At 36.9% G+C, this 15,244-nt stretch overlaps 1 long non-coding RNA gene and 1 other non-coding gene across 2 annotated transcripts in view; one reads left to right on the plus strand and one right to left on the minus strand.

Moving 5' to 3' along the window:
* Window positions 1–15,244, plus strand: part of LOC125999004 (uncharacterized) — a 701,961-nt gene that overhangs the window by 416,157 nt on the left and 270,560 nt on the right. The gene's annotated exons all lie outside the window — the stretch shown is intronic.
* Window positions 7,559–7,691, minus strand: LOC126002517 (small nucleolar RNA SNORA51). Its single transcript, XR_007493207.1, has one exon. It is a non-coding gene; the product is annotated as a small nucleolar RNA SNORA51 (small nucleolar RNA).

Raw genomic sequence — 15,244 nt, forward strand, 5'->3', positions numbered from 1 at the left:
TCCATCCTAGGCTAGGTCTTATACCCTGCACCACCACTTCGGCCCTTAAATGAGTATTTTCAACAAAGCAGACATTTTATAAATTTTCCTAGAACTTATTCTTTTGTTTGTTTGTTTGTTTTTGTTTTAGGGCCACACCTGGTGATGCTCAGCAGTTACTCCTGGCTATGTGCTCAGAAATCACTCCTGGCTCTGGGGACCATATGGGACGCTGGGGATAGAACCCAGGCTCATCCTGGGTCAGCAGCTTGCAAGGCAAATGTCCTACAACTGTGCTATTGCTCCAGCTCCTAGAACTTATTCTTAAGCAAATTTTTATGCTTACTTAGTTTTTATTATTTTTAATTAATATATTTTAAAATTTTGAATCATAGGGAGATACACAGCTACAAATTTGATTATGATTAAGTTTCAGTCATACATGTTCCAATATTCATCCCTTTAACCAATTCTCATTTCCTGCCACCAATGTCCCTAGTTTCCTTCCTGGACTCTCCCCTATTTGCTTCTGTGAAAGACATATTTTTCTTTCTATTTCTCTCTTCCTATTATCCTTTTAGGCACTGTTGTTTGCAATGTTGTTACTGGAGGGGTATATGCATATCACTTTACCATCTTTCATTTGTGCTATTTTTAAAATTAGTCTAGTAACTCAGAAGAAAATGAACATCATAACAGTAAAATATTATCTTTTCAAATAAAAATAAATTTTTTAGGAAAATTAATTCATTATCTAAATTATTAAATCTACATCCATTAATTGAGTGTTTAAAACTCTGTTTTCTAAGTCTGAAAACTTGGATATTATCAGAAATATTAAAAGGCATATTCTTAAATTAATTCAATAGTGGGCTGTGGACATGGAGTAATGTACTGAGATTCCTTAATGGAGATAGTACTACAATATAACTTTGAACTTCTAAGTTCTTAATGTAAACAATTCAATTTTCCTGTCAACTCTATTGGTTTTACCTGGAATATAATCAAGTTTAATTATAATTATGCAGTAGTGCAACAAAGCTGATTAAGATGAAAAATAAAAAGGGATAGGAGACATTCTGCTACAGACTGGTAGAATACACTGCAAAAATTTTGGAATGAAAAGATTTGTCATTTGCTTCATCAGTAGAGGAAAGGTTTCTGGGTTCTTATGGTAAAACAAGACAGTCATCAAGTTTTTCTCAAGTTCCTGTCACAAGACATCTTAATGTAGTTTGAGGTGCATCTTTACAATAGAGTTAAAGCAAGTTTTATGCCATGAAGGAGAGAGAAATCAGAGGTTTGGGGATTTCCCTTTTGTTTTTGCTTCTTAAAAGCTAAAAAATGTCTACAAACTAATATTAATTTGACCGAACCTTTTGATCTCATTGAAGTGATCTCAGTTGAAAAGAATGACTAACTATTGATTTAGCTCAGAATTTAACATTCAAGATGGAGGGTAGGGTTGGCAAGTAACTCCCGTGTTACCACAGGGACCATTGTAATCAAGAACTATGAACAGTATTAGAAGGATCTTCTCATTTTTTTCTAGCTCCCTGAAATATGCTATAGCAGAATTAGTTAAATGAGCCACCATATTCTGGTCAATATGAATAGGGCTCTAAGATACTCAGTTTGATTTAATGGCCACCCATAGACACAGTCAAACTCAGAAGCAAGCATCATGTTCAGTCTAAAAAATGCTCTAAAAATCAACTAGTCCATTTGATATTGTAGCTGTATTTTAATGCCCTCTTCAGAATTCTTGTTATAGTAACATCCTTGCAATCAGTCAAGCATAAAAAGGCCTGTTTGTAACAAATTGGTCAGCCTCTTATGCGCCTATCTTTACTGATGCAATAGAAAACTATAAGATTGTTCTTTGCAGACTAAGCTATAAGGTTTTCAATATTACTAGTTGTATCTCTTCACTGACACATTTGACTTATTTCAGACTTCATCTATTTTAAATCTTTGTTTTCATTTTGTCTCATAATTTACTTGGGGAGGAATTCTCCCGGTGAAGCATAGGTATTTGAAAGGCATTTAAATGAGATGTAATTTTTGACAAAGCTATTTAGTGAAAAACAATTTTTTCAGTCTTTGTCATCCTTTCAATTAGGAGACCTATGTGATTGTTGTGAATTATAGTGCCCTGGACTAGAAATACTGGCAGAGGTAGAGGCATGCCATTGATTTACATGAATATTCTGAGATGGAATAATCACATTGCCTTGTTAGTGCATAATAATCACCTAGTGTACAAGACCCTAGATCTTTGGAATTACTCAAAGTTTTCATTAGAGAATCAGCGGTATTTTAGACTCACTACAGTGTACCTCAATGTTGAAATTGCATATTACAGGTTATGCTCCTGTAAATAAAGGACATTTTGTTATGCCCACACTCAGCTGTATTTCCTACTGTGATTTTTTTACAGATCCTACTGTGACCTATTGCCAAATACAGTGCATTATTGGTGAGCCTTTTTCCCTCAAACTTGATGTCTGTCCAGAAGACAAAAACACTGATTAGGCAGAAGGTGAATAAAAGTCATTCAGGAACAGAGTGACTTTGGAGCTATGTTTTGGCAAACTCCATCTTGCTTATAAATGTCAAGCAACAAGGAGAATCAGAACATCCTGTCAAGAGGGTGCCTTCCCTACCATCTCTGGGAAGAATGACTTCTTTATGGGTTGAGGTTAAATAAAAATAATCAGACATGACAATTGCTTAGTTATAAAAAATAATTTCTAATCAATATTTTGCCTTTAATTTGTTTGCAGAAGGACATCTAGGACTTAAGAATGGCCAACTTTTAGAAACACTGGTAGGCTTATTAAAGAGCAGTTTCCTTAGACCTCATTCCTATCTCTCAGAACTTATATGAACTTTCCCAGCTATCACAAAGACAAGAAAAATTTTTGTCTTCTGAAAAAGGTCTTCTTCTTAGATATTAATTGGTTTAAAGGTACAACATTTTCTAGTTGAAAGGTGATAATAGAGATACTTTCATTATGAGATGAGGCTAATCAACAACTATTCATGGTGGCATTAACATTTTACAGTTTCATTTACCATGGGTCCCATTTATAAACATTATTTCCAATGTTAACCAACATTCTGTAAACAAGGAAATGTGAATTCTATCACTTGCCAAAAGTCATTTTGTTGACAGTAATTGACAGCTTTTGAATTAATAGTCCTGGTTTTGCCATGTACTAGCTGTTTGTGCAAGTTGCTATTTTATTCTTTATCTGTTTTCCTGAGTGTTCCTCCCATTTTACTGTGATACCAACCTCAAATCATAGTCTCAAAATAAACTAAGTAGAAATCGAAGAAATATAATTTTTCTAAACATTTGGCACAGATAAATTTTTGACACTGTTCATTAAAGAATAGAGAAAATTAAAACTAGTTTCTTCAAGGTAAGATAACTTGATACAAAGAAATTAATTTCTGCTTTTGTCTATTGGCTGACATAACAATTCTTAACCATTTAATATACTCAAAGAGAAATTGTCTTATACCTTCTGTGTCTAATTCATTATGGAGTAGTGATGTTTCTATTCAAAAATTTGTTCCCTCTATTATGAAAAATGTGAAGATAACTATGTTTAAATAACCATCCTCTCAGTTAGAACATGGGTTTGGGAGCAATTTTCCTTTTTCACTTTATAAAATCTAGGAAAACTCTGTTGAACCATGAAACTAGCAAGGATTAAGAAAGTGAATATGAGCAATATAGTCAACTATATTTTTGAATATATATATATAAACACATATATACATATATACTCATGACACACATATGCACCTTATACAAAACAAAGCAATACAAAGAGCAGTTGACTTTCCATTTTATTCATTACAAAGATCCATTTATAAGTACATGTGCAGAAGGACTGCGAGACTGAAATGATACCTGAGAGAGGCCTGGGAATATGTTTGCACCACATTACTTGGATTGCATGATAATTGAGAGCCATTGTGACTGAACACTTTATGAGTTTGTTTAATTTGTCACAGTAAATAAAGCTTTTTTGATGCAAGTTAATTAGCTCTCTTGTGTTACTGCACATCAAATGTAATTAACAACCAACTGCCAGTGTGGGGTTGCCCTTGTGTAACATGGTAATAGGGGGAAAAAACTTAACTGGGGCTGAATTAAGTAAAAGATGTACTATTGAATCAGTCCCCCTTATGAATTCTTCAATTTGAATGAAATCAAACCTAGGGGAAAATATCAGGCCTCATAAAATAGCAGCTGCCAAAGATGATTTCCCAAAAATTTTAAGTGCTATGCCAGGTTTACATTTGTCACCACATGGAGTAAATTTGGTTAAGTAGAAGTTGCAACCATGGCTGAGTGCAGTGACCTTTGCCTGGACACAGAGAGAGAAAGAGAGAGAGAAAGAGAGAAAGAGAGAAAGAGAGAAAGAGAGAAAGAGAGAAAAGAGAGGGAAGAGAGAGAGAAGAGAGAGAAAAGAGACAGAAGAGAGAAAAGAGAGAGAAGAGAGAGATAAGATACCACCTGATCCCTTACTGCTTCAAACCATTTCTCAGATTCAATGAGACCACAATGTAGGATGAAACTGTGCACAGGATCTCATCCCTTCCCCCAAGACTATCTCAAAATATTCAGTGGGGATATCTATATTTTCTTTGTATGTTTAATTCCTTAATAATTATACATCTCAGCATGTTTATTTCTAAATGTAAAGGTAGCCACCTCTATCCCTTCTTTATGTAATTTTTATTTTTGCTACTTTTGCTTCTGCTTAGTACAAAATTCAAGTAGAAAAGTCTTGCTTGGGATAAAAGCTCAGGTCAAAAGTAGCACACAGCAATTGTATAGCCTGTCATTTTTACCCCCAAATACACCAACAATATAATACGGCATCATTCCTTTTTTGCATAGGCACACTAAAATGGGGAACTTTTACATATAGAAACAAGTTCTTATCTATTAGGAATAAGAACGCATACATTTTATAATACAGGGCGCCTTCCACCTTGAACATATATAATGAAGACTTGACTTAAACCTCATGTGATCAAACATAGACTGCCTAACCCCGAACCCCAGATCCCAACCTTAGAATTGGCACAGTTCCCTGCAGCAGCACCAGGAAGTAAACTCCACCTGGGGGAGTCCCTAATACCACTCTAATACCAACTTGCTCAGGGTAGGTTCATATGACAATCCTTTCAGGATTTGAGCAATGGCACAGCTGTAGGGCATTTGCCTTGCATGCGGCCAATCATAGATGGACCCCGGTTTTATTCCCGGCATCCCATGTGGTACCCTGAGCCTGTCAGGAGCGATTTCTAAATGCAGAGCCAGGAGGGACCCCTGAACACTGTCAGATGTGACCCCTGCCCCCCCCCAAAAAACTATAAGACTTCTTGTTGATGAGTAAACAGCAACAATTTCATCTAAGGGCAGATTGTCCTACCTCACCACCTAATGATGAGATGAAATCAGAAGTAACTCCATCCTTCGATCTGTGCAAAAACTAAGATCACTAAATACTGAAGCCTTGTTGCAAGTCAGCCCCTGAAGAGGTTGACTGATGGAGGGATGGAGGATGAGGTCTTTCCCCTCCAGCTTGGAGCACACGTCTGCCACCCTGTTCAGCCGGCAGTTCTGAGGTGAAGCGGTGGATAAACAGCTTGCAGTCAGGCTTGTGGAAATATTAGCTTTATTCGGTGGACAAGACTGAAGTCCAAAGCCTCAGCATCAGTTCCAGCCAAAAGCCCCCTCGCTTCCACAGACCCTTGTTTTTATCCCCCAGAATCAGGTACCACCCAATGGTGGGATCAGATATCACCCAATGGTGGAAGCAGAATCAGGTACCACGGTAGGGTGGGGGCAGAATGCCAGGTCACACCCTAGGGTAGGGCACAATCACCGGTCAGGGTAGGGTAAATAACATAGTAATCCCATAAAATGTTTACATACACAACAAAGCCTGACTACAACAACCATGACTGAGCAGAACTGTCACCCCACCCCCATCTTCCTGTGTAACCTAGCTTGGGGATAAGACCTGCCCATTTCTGGGAGGGTTTTTTGGGAGAAGATTACCTCAGGGACAGGAAGAGGATTGGGAGGAGAGATTGAGAGAGATTCAGTGGGAGAGCCGGCAGGATGGAGGGAGATGTTGAATGCAGGGCTGATTATGAATCCTGTGTTAAAGGTTATGATAGGAGCCACACCTATTGGCTTGGGCCCTGAATAAAGCTGATGTCTCCTGAAAACTGATGACTGTGGATTATTTTCCCATCCCTATCCTGGACCCTTAGACCTTCGGCTGAAGGGGGTTGGAGGAGAGCGTGGCCTGGGCTGGAGGAGAAAGGCCACACCCTCCATCCATCCCATCACCATCCAGCCCTATCTAGGGCTGTTTTACAACACAGAACTTTTGGAACCTTAAAGAAAGATGCTATCCGGGGCCCGGAGAGATAGCACAGCGGCGGCGTTTGCCTTGCAAGCAGCCGATCCAGGACCAAAGGTGGTTGGTTCGAATCCTGGTGCCCCATATGGTCCCCTCGTGCCTGCCAGGAGCTATTTCTGAACAGACAGCCAGGAGTAACCCCTGAGCAATGCCGGGTGTGGCCCAAAAACCAAAAACCAAAAACCAAAAACCAAAAAAAAAAAAAAAAAAAAAAAAAGAAAAAGAAAAAGAAAAAGAAAAGAAAGATGCTATCCTAGACTTCATCTTAGGATCTGTAGAAAAACCAAGATCTCCAATTACAGAGGATTGATGTTGACAACCACAACTGAGTAGGACATTTCCTGGCACCATAGAGAAAGACCTTGGGTTTCCACTGACAATGAACATTTTCGGAGCCTATAGTTGGTCTCCTGACAGTATGCTTCAATGGTGGAGACACCCTGTATCTCATTAGGCCAAGGGAATTTCCTTTCTAATTTTCCCAATACTTACTGTGCCTATGCATCAACAACAACAACAACAAAGGCAACAATAATAATAACAACAATAAACATTGCCACACCAGCCCTACCCCCTTCTTCTTTTCTTTTTTATTTTAATTTATATTTATAGCTTCTAGACAGGGCTTCCCATCAGCTTTCTTTTTCTTTTTCTTTTCCTTTTTTTTTTTTTGAGTGTTGCTTTGGGTGTTTTTGCTCTTTTTTTTTTAATAGAACCATATAACATGAATCATCTTTCTCTGCATCATATTCCTACAAAATGAAAAAATAAAAGTGGATGGTACCAGTGGCAAAGCAGTCTCATGAGCATTGAATGAAAATAAAATATGACCAGACCTAAATACCCAATCCAAAGTCAATGACACTAGAATCAAGAGATTCAAACTATAACAAGCTATTCACAAAGGAACCTGTTACACAAGCAGTCCAGGGGGCTAAGGGTGGAGGTATGGGATGCATGCTGGAAACAGTGGCAGAGAGAAGTTAACACTGGTGGTGGGAATTGCCATAATTCACTGAATTCACTGTTGCTATGTACTTTAAATATAACTGTGAAAGACTTGTAATTCAAATAAATAAATAGATAATTTTTGTTTTCTTTTTGTTTTGTTTTGTTTTATTTGTCCCCCAATTCACAATACAGACCAGGCGAAGGGCCTGGGTTGAGGTGTATATGGAGTGCATTTACTGTACCTCCCCTTTCTATACAGTCAGTGTAAAGAACACAGCCTGTGGTAAGAATTGGGAGGCCTTATCTTTTCTTATAAATTTTTAAATATTCCTCATTAAAAAAACATAAAAGGGAGGCCCGAGCTGTGGCACAAGAGGTAGGGTGTTTGCCTTGCACGTGCTAACTTAAGATAGACTGTGGTTCGATCCCCAGTGTCCCATATGGTCCCCCAACCTGGGAGTGATTTCTGAGCATATAGCTAAGAGTAACCCCTGAACACCACTGGCTGTGGCCCAAAAACCAAAAATAAAAAAATAAATAAAAGGTGCATTATTTTTTTTTGGAGGGGAATGTTCTTTTTATGACTGAAACCCAACTACAGTCATGTTTGTAATCATGGTATTTAAATAAAGATATTTTAAAAAACTCTAAAAAGTAATAAAAGGTGAAAATTTTGATACATGGCAGTTGGACTTGGACCTTGAATAACCCCACTGTAATGGCAATTGAACCTGGACGTACACTCCTGACATGTCCCTTGGACATGCTCTCTTATCATGCCTTGTATAAAAGGAAAAACTTGGACAGTTGATGGAGAGGGGCAGGATTGTGGCCAGTGCAGTGCCTGCTGGTCCATGGGGCCAGAGATAAAGTATCAGAAAGATGCTTTCTGCTTTGTATCTATTCCTTCTATTCCTTTCTTTTCTTTTTTGAACCTGGACTTCCCCTGGCCACTTCTGACTGGTGAAAATTTCTCTCTGTCTCTGTCTGTCTGTCTGTCTGTCTGTCTGTCTGTCTGTCTGTCTGTCTGTCTGTCTGTCTGTCTGTGTCTCTGTCTGTGTCTCTGTCTGTGTCTCTGTCTGTGTCTCTGTCTGTGTCTCTGTCTCTCTCTCTCTCTCTCTCTCTCTCTCTCTCTCTCTCTCTCTCTCTCTCTCTCTCTCTCTCTCTCTCTCTCTCTCTCCCTCTCTGTCTCTCTCTCTTCCCTGTCCCCTCAGAAACCCCAGGCAACAGCAGCAGCAGACCTCAGACTCTAGGAAGAATAAATAAGATACTTGATTTCTCCCTCTCTCTTCTCTTTCTTAGTCCAAGTTGAGCAGTTGTTACATTTTGGCATCCCTGGGTGGACAGGAGGCCCTATCCAGCACCGGGCCCCATGGCCCCTGTGAGCCTTATAGCACCAGGCCCTGCAGCCTGCAGCCTTGGGCCTCTGCAGCCTGCAGCCCTGCAGATTGGCAACCTTGGGCCCTTGCAGTTGAACAGCAATAGGCGAAATTGCAGCTTATTGCAGTAACTGCAGCAAGGGATTCTATGAACTTCTACAGCTGAGAGTATATTTTCTCTTCGGCATTTCCATAGCCCTTCTCTGCTTAGAATCCTTATTTCTACTCATTTACCTTTCTGAAGATTTCACATTTTATTTCCTCTGTGATCAGTGCTGCCACAGCTGAGATAGAGAGTGCTATTAATAATACCCAGGGAGGGATTTGAACAGACAGAAGAATATAATTGAAGAAGCCATTCAAAGTAAGCTATCATACTTACAAATGATACACACAATGAGTTTGTATTTGAAGAAAGTGTTTTGTCTTATTTGCATTTTTTCTTCCTTAGATAACACAAAAACATCAAGCAGCTTTGATTTACCTCAGTTTCCATCATGTAATCAGAACTGGCTCTTCTACCTCCAGAAAATAGGAAGAATATGTGAATCTCTATATATAATGTTTTTGAGAGTAATCTGAGTGAATAAAGAAATTGAAATAGAAAATCTGTATTAAGCTCTGACTTTTCCACTTGATTCCCTGCCCCCATGACTCATCTTCTCTCTAACTCAGTTTCCTCCTAGAAAATCGAGAAATTTAGATGGAGTGTTTCATGATTGCCTTTTGGCTCTAAAGTTCTCTGGTTCTGTGATCTTTCTTATGATCTTCTAGGAAATCTCTGTGTTTGTTTTTCTTCCCATACATATCTTTATTGACCAACTGCATAAGTCCAGCTATTTAAAAATCTAAAATAAATGTGTTTCAGTCTATGGCCTTATATAAGGAGTCTATGGTCTTATATAAGGAGTCTATGGCCTTATTCATTCCATAAATATTTCTTGAACACTTTTTATAAACTACATTATTCAAATATGAAGACAAGAATTATTTGAATAAATTTTCTACAAATAATTTAAAAGTATACTGTAGATAGCTTAATAAATTTGATTTCTTATATTGAGGTGTTAAAATACTTTATGTATTAAAATACTCTTATACTTTTATAAAATATGTAATCTTATCTATCTTACTTCTTAATATTTTATTTCCATGATCTATATATTCAATATATTGTAACAATCCAGAGGACAGAAATCTTTTTTGCAAAGCTGAATATTCATTTCATCTTGAGATAACTTTTTTGTTCAGAGTTGGCAAGAACATAGACCATTTTCTTTTATTCTATTTAAGGCTGCAGTATGAAAGATTATAACATGTATTAAATTCTTTGTACTCTTTTGAAAGTTATCTCTATTAATTATAAAAGTTAGTTGCAAAAAAACACAAATTACAGGCATTGGTAATAGAGAAAAATATTTAACTGGCTACTCTTTCCACTTCCCAGTGATATTACCATAATATTTTAGTTCATTTCTTCTTTCAACATATACTAGAATAATATGTTATGTGCTTTTTCTCAAATGCATGAAAAGATAATATTAATATTAAAACTTAATTTTCCTCATAATTAATCTTGGCTTTCATTTCATATAGTTTATCTCATTATTTTTAATGACTGGTTTATTACATTGACTGAATCTTTATTTAGACACCTTTATTGAGTGGACATTTATTTAATTGATTTCCAGTTGATAGGTAGGCTGAGTTGCTTTAATATCTTTTGATATCATAAGTAATTCTTAAGTAATGTAATAATTTTATTTCTGGAAAAAATAATAAATACCCCTTAGATGCTTATTTAAGGTACTGTGCTGTATTCCACTGACATAATTTCTCATATAGTCCTCCTTTTTGAAATGAGATTTCCAGTGAAATATAGACATATAACTTTCCCAGTGTCATATATCTAAGAGGCAATGCAATTTTGATTTAAGTTTAAGGTCTGTCTGATTTCAAAGCTAAAGTTTACATATCAATATTGTTTTGTTTTGTTTTGTTTTTTTGGTTTTAGGATCACACCCAGCAGTGCTCAGGGATTACTCCTTGCTCCACAATCAGGAATAGCTCCTGGCAGGCACAGGGGACCATATGGGATGCCGGGATTCGAACCAATGACCTTCTGCATGAAAGGCAAACGCCTTACCTCCATGTTTTCTCTTCGGCCCCACATACCAATTTTGTTACACGTACTTGTTATGTATGTTAGCATGTGTGTATTCACATTTAACAGGATAATATTGATGAATAAAAGCATATATGACATCTGAATTTAACTATGTATTTTTAATTGTTTAAAAACCTTATTTTGGACTAGAGATAGCTCAACAGGTAAAATGTTCGCCGTGCACACAGCTGATCCACATTTGATCCTTGGCATCCCATATGGTTGCTGAGTCTACTAGGAATAATTTCTGAGCATAATCTGGAGTAACTCCTGAGCACCACTGGGAGTAGCCCAAAAATAAAAAATCAATAATTTTTTTTTTGCCAATTAGCAGTCCCAGTTGTACAAAATAGGACATTATTTTTTCCACATTTTTGTCAGTATTGTAATTCATTGTGATATCCTTGTGATAGGAAAATAATTTATATCTTAGTATTGTTTTCAATTATATTTATTTAATAATTTTATTCTAGTATGTGGTTAAGGCCTTATATGCATCCAACCCTGGTTTATATACTCAAAACAAGATATGGTCATTTGAGTAATGCTGGGGTCATTCCTAAGCACAGAGCCAGGAATAGTCTTTGAGCCCTGCTGTGTGTAGCTCAAACCCACTATTCCCCTTCCCCAAATAAATAATATGATTTTTCTATTTTAGTAATAAAAGGTAAATATTTAAGTCTAATTTTTGTTCTTTATTGAATTTTGGCTCATTGGTCATAGTATTTCTGTTTTGATGCATGCAAGTTGCAGGATTTATTTCTTGCAGCATATGGTCTTTCATGTATCACTGAAAGTGATCCTGAGTGATCCTAGGTGTGGATACCAATTCAAAATAAATAAGTAAAATAAAATAAAGATTTATAGCCTTAATAAAAATTAGAATATAAATATGGCAATTCTAATGAGAGCAGGGACTTCAGGTAAAAACTTAAAAAAACAAAAACTCTATTTCATCGTTAGGTCAAAATGTATATAATATTTTATATACTTTAGTTTCTGAAAACAAACATATTGCCTAAGTTATTTCTTATATTTATTTATTTATTTATTTATTTATTTATTTATTTATTTATTTATTTTTGCTTTTTGGATCACACCGGCAGCGCTCAGGGGTTTCTCCTGACTCTATGCTCAGAAATCACTCCTGGCAGGCTCGGGGGACTATATGGGATGCCGGGATACGAACCACCATCCTTCTGCGCCTAAGGCAAACGCCTTACCGCTGTGCTATTTCTCCGCCCCCCTAAGATTTTTCTAATTGAGTCATACTCCAGAGAAATGAAAAAGATAATAGCCATTTGACTTCATTAAGGAAGTTAGTTTCTTCTTCCTACTATTTTTTCCAACACATCCATACAGAGGCAGAGTTTTTTTTTTAATGATTCTAGCTTTTCACCAGCTTAACAAAAAATTAATTATATCTTGATACATTAATCTTATGAATAGACAGATTATCATAACATGCGAATCTTTTAACAAATATGAGGCTAAGAACAGAAAATAACTGCTAAGGACACATTTGGTAGTGCACAATATAGTTAAAGGTAAGTAGAAGGGGACAGTGCAGAGTTAGGAAGTTCTTGTAGAAAAGCAAAATTAAAAATGCCTTATCTGCTACAACTTACATCTAGAAGTAAGTGATTAATGCAATTTGACTAGTCTATAACTGAGCCATAATGTGTTGTTGAAAGGGGCATGCTGAGGTAAAAGTAGTGTTAAAATGTGCTGCTTCTGAGTAGTTTTAAAGCTGCCAAAGCAAGCTTTCAAAATGAAACATAGTCATGATCAATGATTAAATTAATAGTAACATCTACATGCAAAGACTCCAGCTTTTTCTAAGTTGTTAATTCTTTAAACTTTTGTTTGTTTTGTTTATTGGCCTTAGGTTCTCTGTGAGTGGGATTGTCACAAACAAGGACTGAATGAGGGCATACAATCTAGGGTTTTGACTTTCCTTCAATAGTTCTATTTCCTTCTTTTATAATGGAAATATCTCACATATCCTATTTTACCATGTGACCTGCCTCAAGATGGGCTGGACAAGAAGAAATAGGATTTGGCAATACACTGACCACTGGAGTGTACAGTTCTGGAGGAAATCCTTGTACATATAGGTCATATGTTTGCCTAATCAGGCTGCAGGCTTCTAAAATAGGTGACCAATCAAGCAATACATTGATACTGAAGAGGATATTCAGTATGAAACTTGGTGAAACCTGGCCGTCTGAGACAAAATGGCTAAATATTGACTTGGAAGTATATGGTTTGAAGGTTTTTAGCAGGGAGAGGTAGTGCCACAGACCTAGGAGAGAGAAGTCACAGCACTTTAGTTAGCCTTCAGTGGAGAAACTTGTATGAAATGACCCATGTTCTTTAGGGTATATAGTTTACTGGCACTGATAAGATTCTAAACAGGAATCTTATCAGAAGCTTGGTTATTACCAAAGAAGGAGACAAGCAATAATTGTTGATTTTTCCAAAGTGAGTAGCAAAAACAGCAGTAGCAGGTTGACGCTGCAAACTCTCATCTCTAATGTAACAGCGCGCAATTCCCTTGACAAGAGACAAAGCAACTGCTAGGTTTAATGTGTCTTTACATGAGCAAATGATCTCGCATAATAATACTGCACCGTGCTGACAATCCTTTATGAATACAGAAGTATAATGCCGACAGTTAGCTAACAACAGAGCTGCCTGCCCAGATAGAAGGTTTGGAATTACACGGGAGGGACATATTCTACTCAAGGTAATTCTGGGGATATGTGAAAAGGCTGACATCTGGACTGTCATGAGAAGCAGACATTCTGAAACACAAGAGAAATGCTGTCTGAGAGGTCCTAGTGAGCTTCCAAATTGTCATCAAGAGCTTGTTAAATTTTTATAACCTCAATATGAAAGCAAAAATGATCATTTTAGAGAAGTGGTAGGAGGGGCCTGTGCTTGAGATGGAATTACTTATTCGTCTACACAACATATCTGTGGCTGCTTTCTGTAGTCCAGCTGCAATGTGAGGTGAAATATGAAAAAATAAGGTAGTCCTTGCCCTCAAGAAGGTTATTATGTACACTTGGAGAGGGAAGTCAGTGAACAATTTTATTGTGCTGTGGTAAAAGTCAGGGATTGCTTAAAGACAGTGATGGGAGTTGAGATAAAAGGTATCTGACTGTGTTTCTGATGTGAAAGGTGGTGTTGACTGAGATGTTTGAATGAAATAGAGCAAGTCAGATATTAGTGGAAAGGGTGAGTGGGTGACCATTCTAATTAGAGAAAGCAGCATGCACAGAAGCTTGGATGCATAAAAGGTACACTTGGGGCCGGAGAGATAGCATGGAGGCAAGGCATTTGCCTTGTATGCAAAATGTCAGTGGCTTAAATCCTAGCATCCCATATGGTCCCCTGAGCCTGCCAGGAGCGATTTCTGAGCATAGAGCCAGGAGTAACCCCTGAGTGCTGCCGGGTGTGACCCAAAACCAAAAACTAAAAGAATAACAACAACAAAAAAACATCAGAGGTACACTTATGGAAATACTGGGACTAGTGCTAGGACAAAGATGGTGACAATATGTAGAATATTAGTTTTCCTTTAGTTACAATACAGTTTATATATAAATTTGCACACATATCTATAAATATATGTCATATTAAATATATACTTAAAGTTATACATAAACAATACTTATATGTGCTAAAGTTATCTATAAACATATATTTATATAATATAGTTATATATAAAATCAATTTTAAAATTCTATCTAGACCTTAGAGAACATCAGGGACTAGGGAAGGTATTTTTCACTCTAAAAGGTCTGGTATAGAGATTAAGGTATGTGGGTCAGAGAGATAGTACTAGGACCAGGTGATCAAGGTGCTTGCTTTGCGTGCTGTTGATCTCGATTTATTTCCTGGCCTTGCACTTGGTTCCCCCAGCCCAGCTAGGAGTAAGTAGGCCCCAAATACAACTGGGTATGACCCAATCCTTCTTTCTAAAAAAACATTGATGGACATACATAGAAACAAATAAAATTCCTTCAACTCTGTAATTTATTTGTTTCCAAAATCAACTAGCGTGGACAAGATTGGTGAATAGGAAGTCCACTAGAAGGAATGCAATTGAAAAATGTTTCAAAGCACTAGGAGTAAGTTAAATGGAATCTTACATAGGAACATTATAATTATTATGGTAATTGTCAAGATAATTATCATAGTACAAAGGACTGAAATTATTAAGTAAACCAATATCATTTAAACTAATTATCATAAATTCTAGACTTTTTTTTTTTTTTACTTGCACCCTCTAGAAGTAG

This window comes from Suncus etruscus, chromosome 2 (genome assembly GCF_024139225.1).
Source record: "Suncus etruscus isolate mSunEtr1 chromosome 2, mSunEtr1.pri.cur, whole genome shotgun sequence".
NCBI classification, from domain to species: domain Eukaryota; kingdom Metazoa; phylum Chordata; class Mammalia; order Eulipotyphla; family Soricidae; genus Suncus; species Suncus etruscus.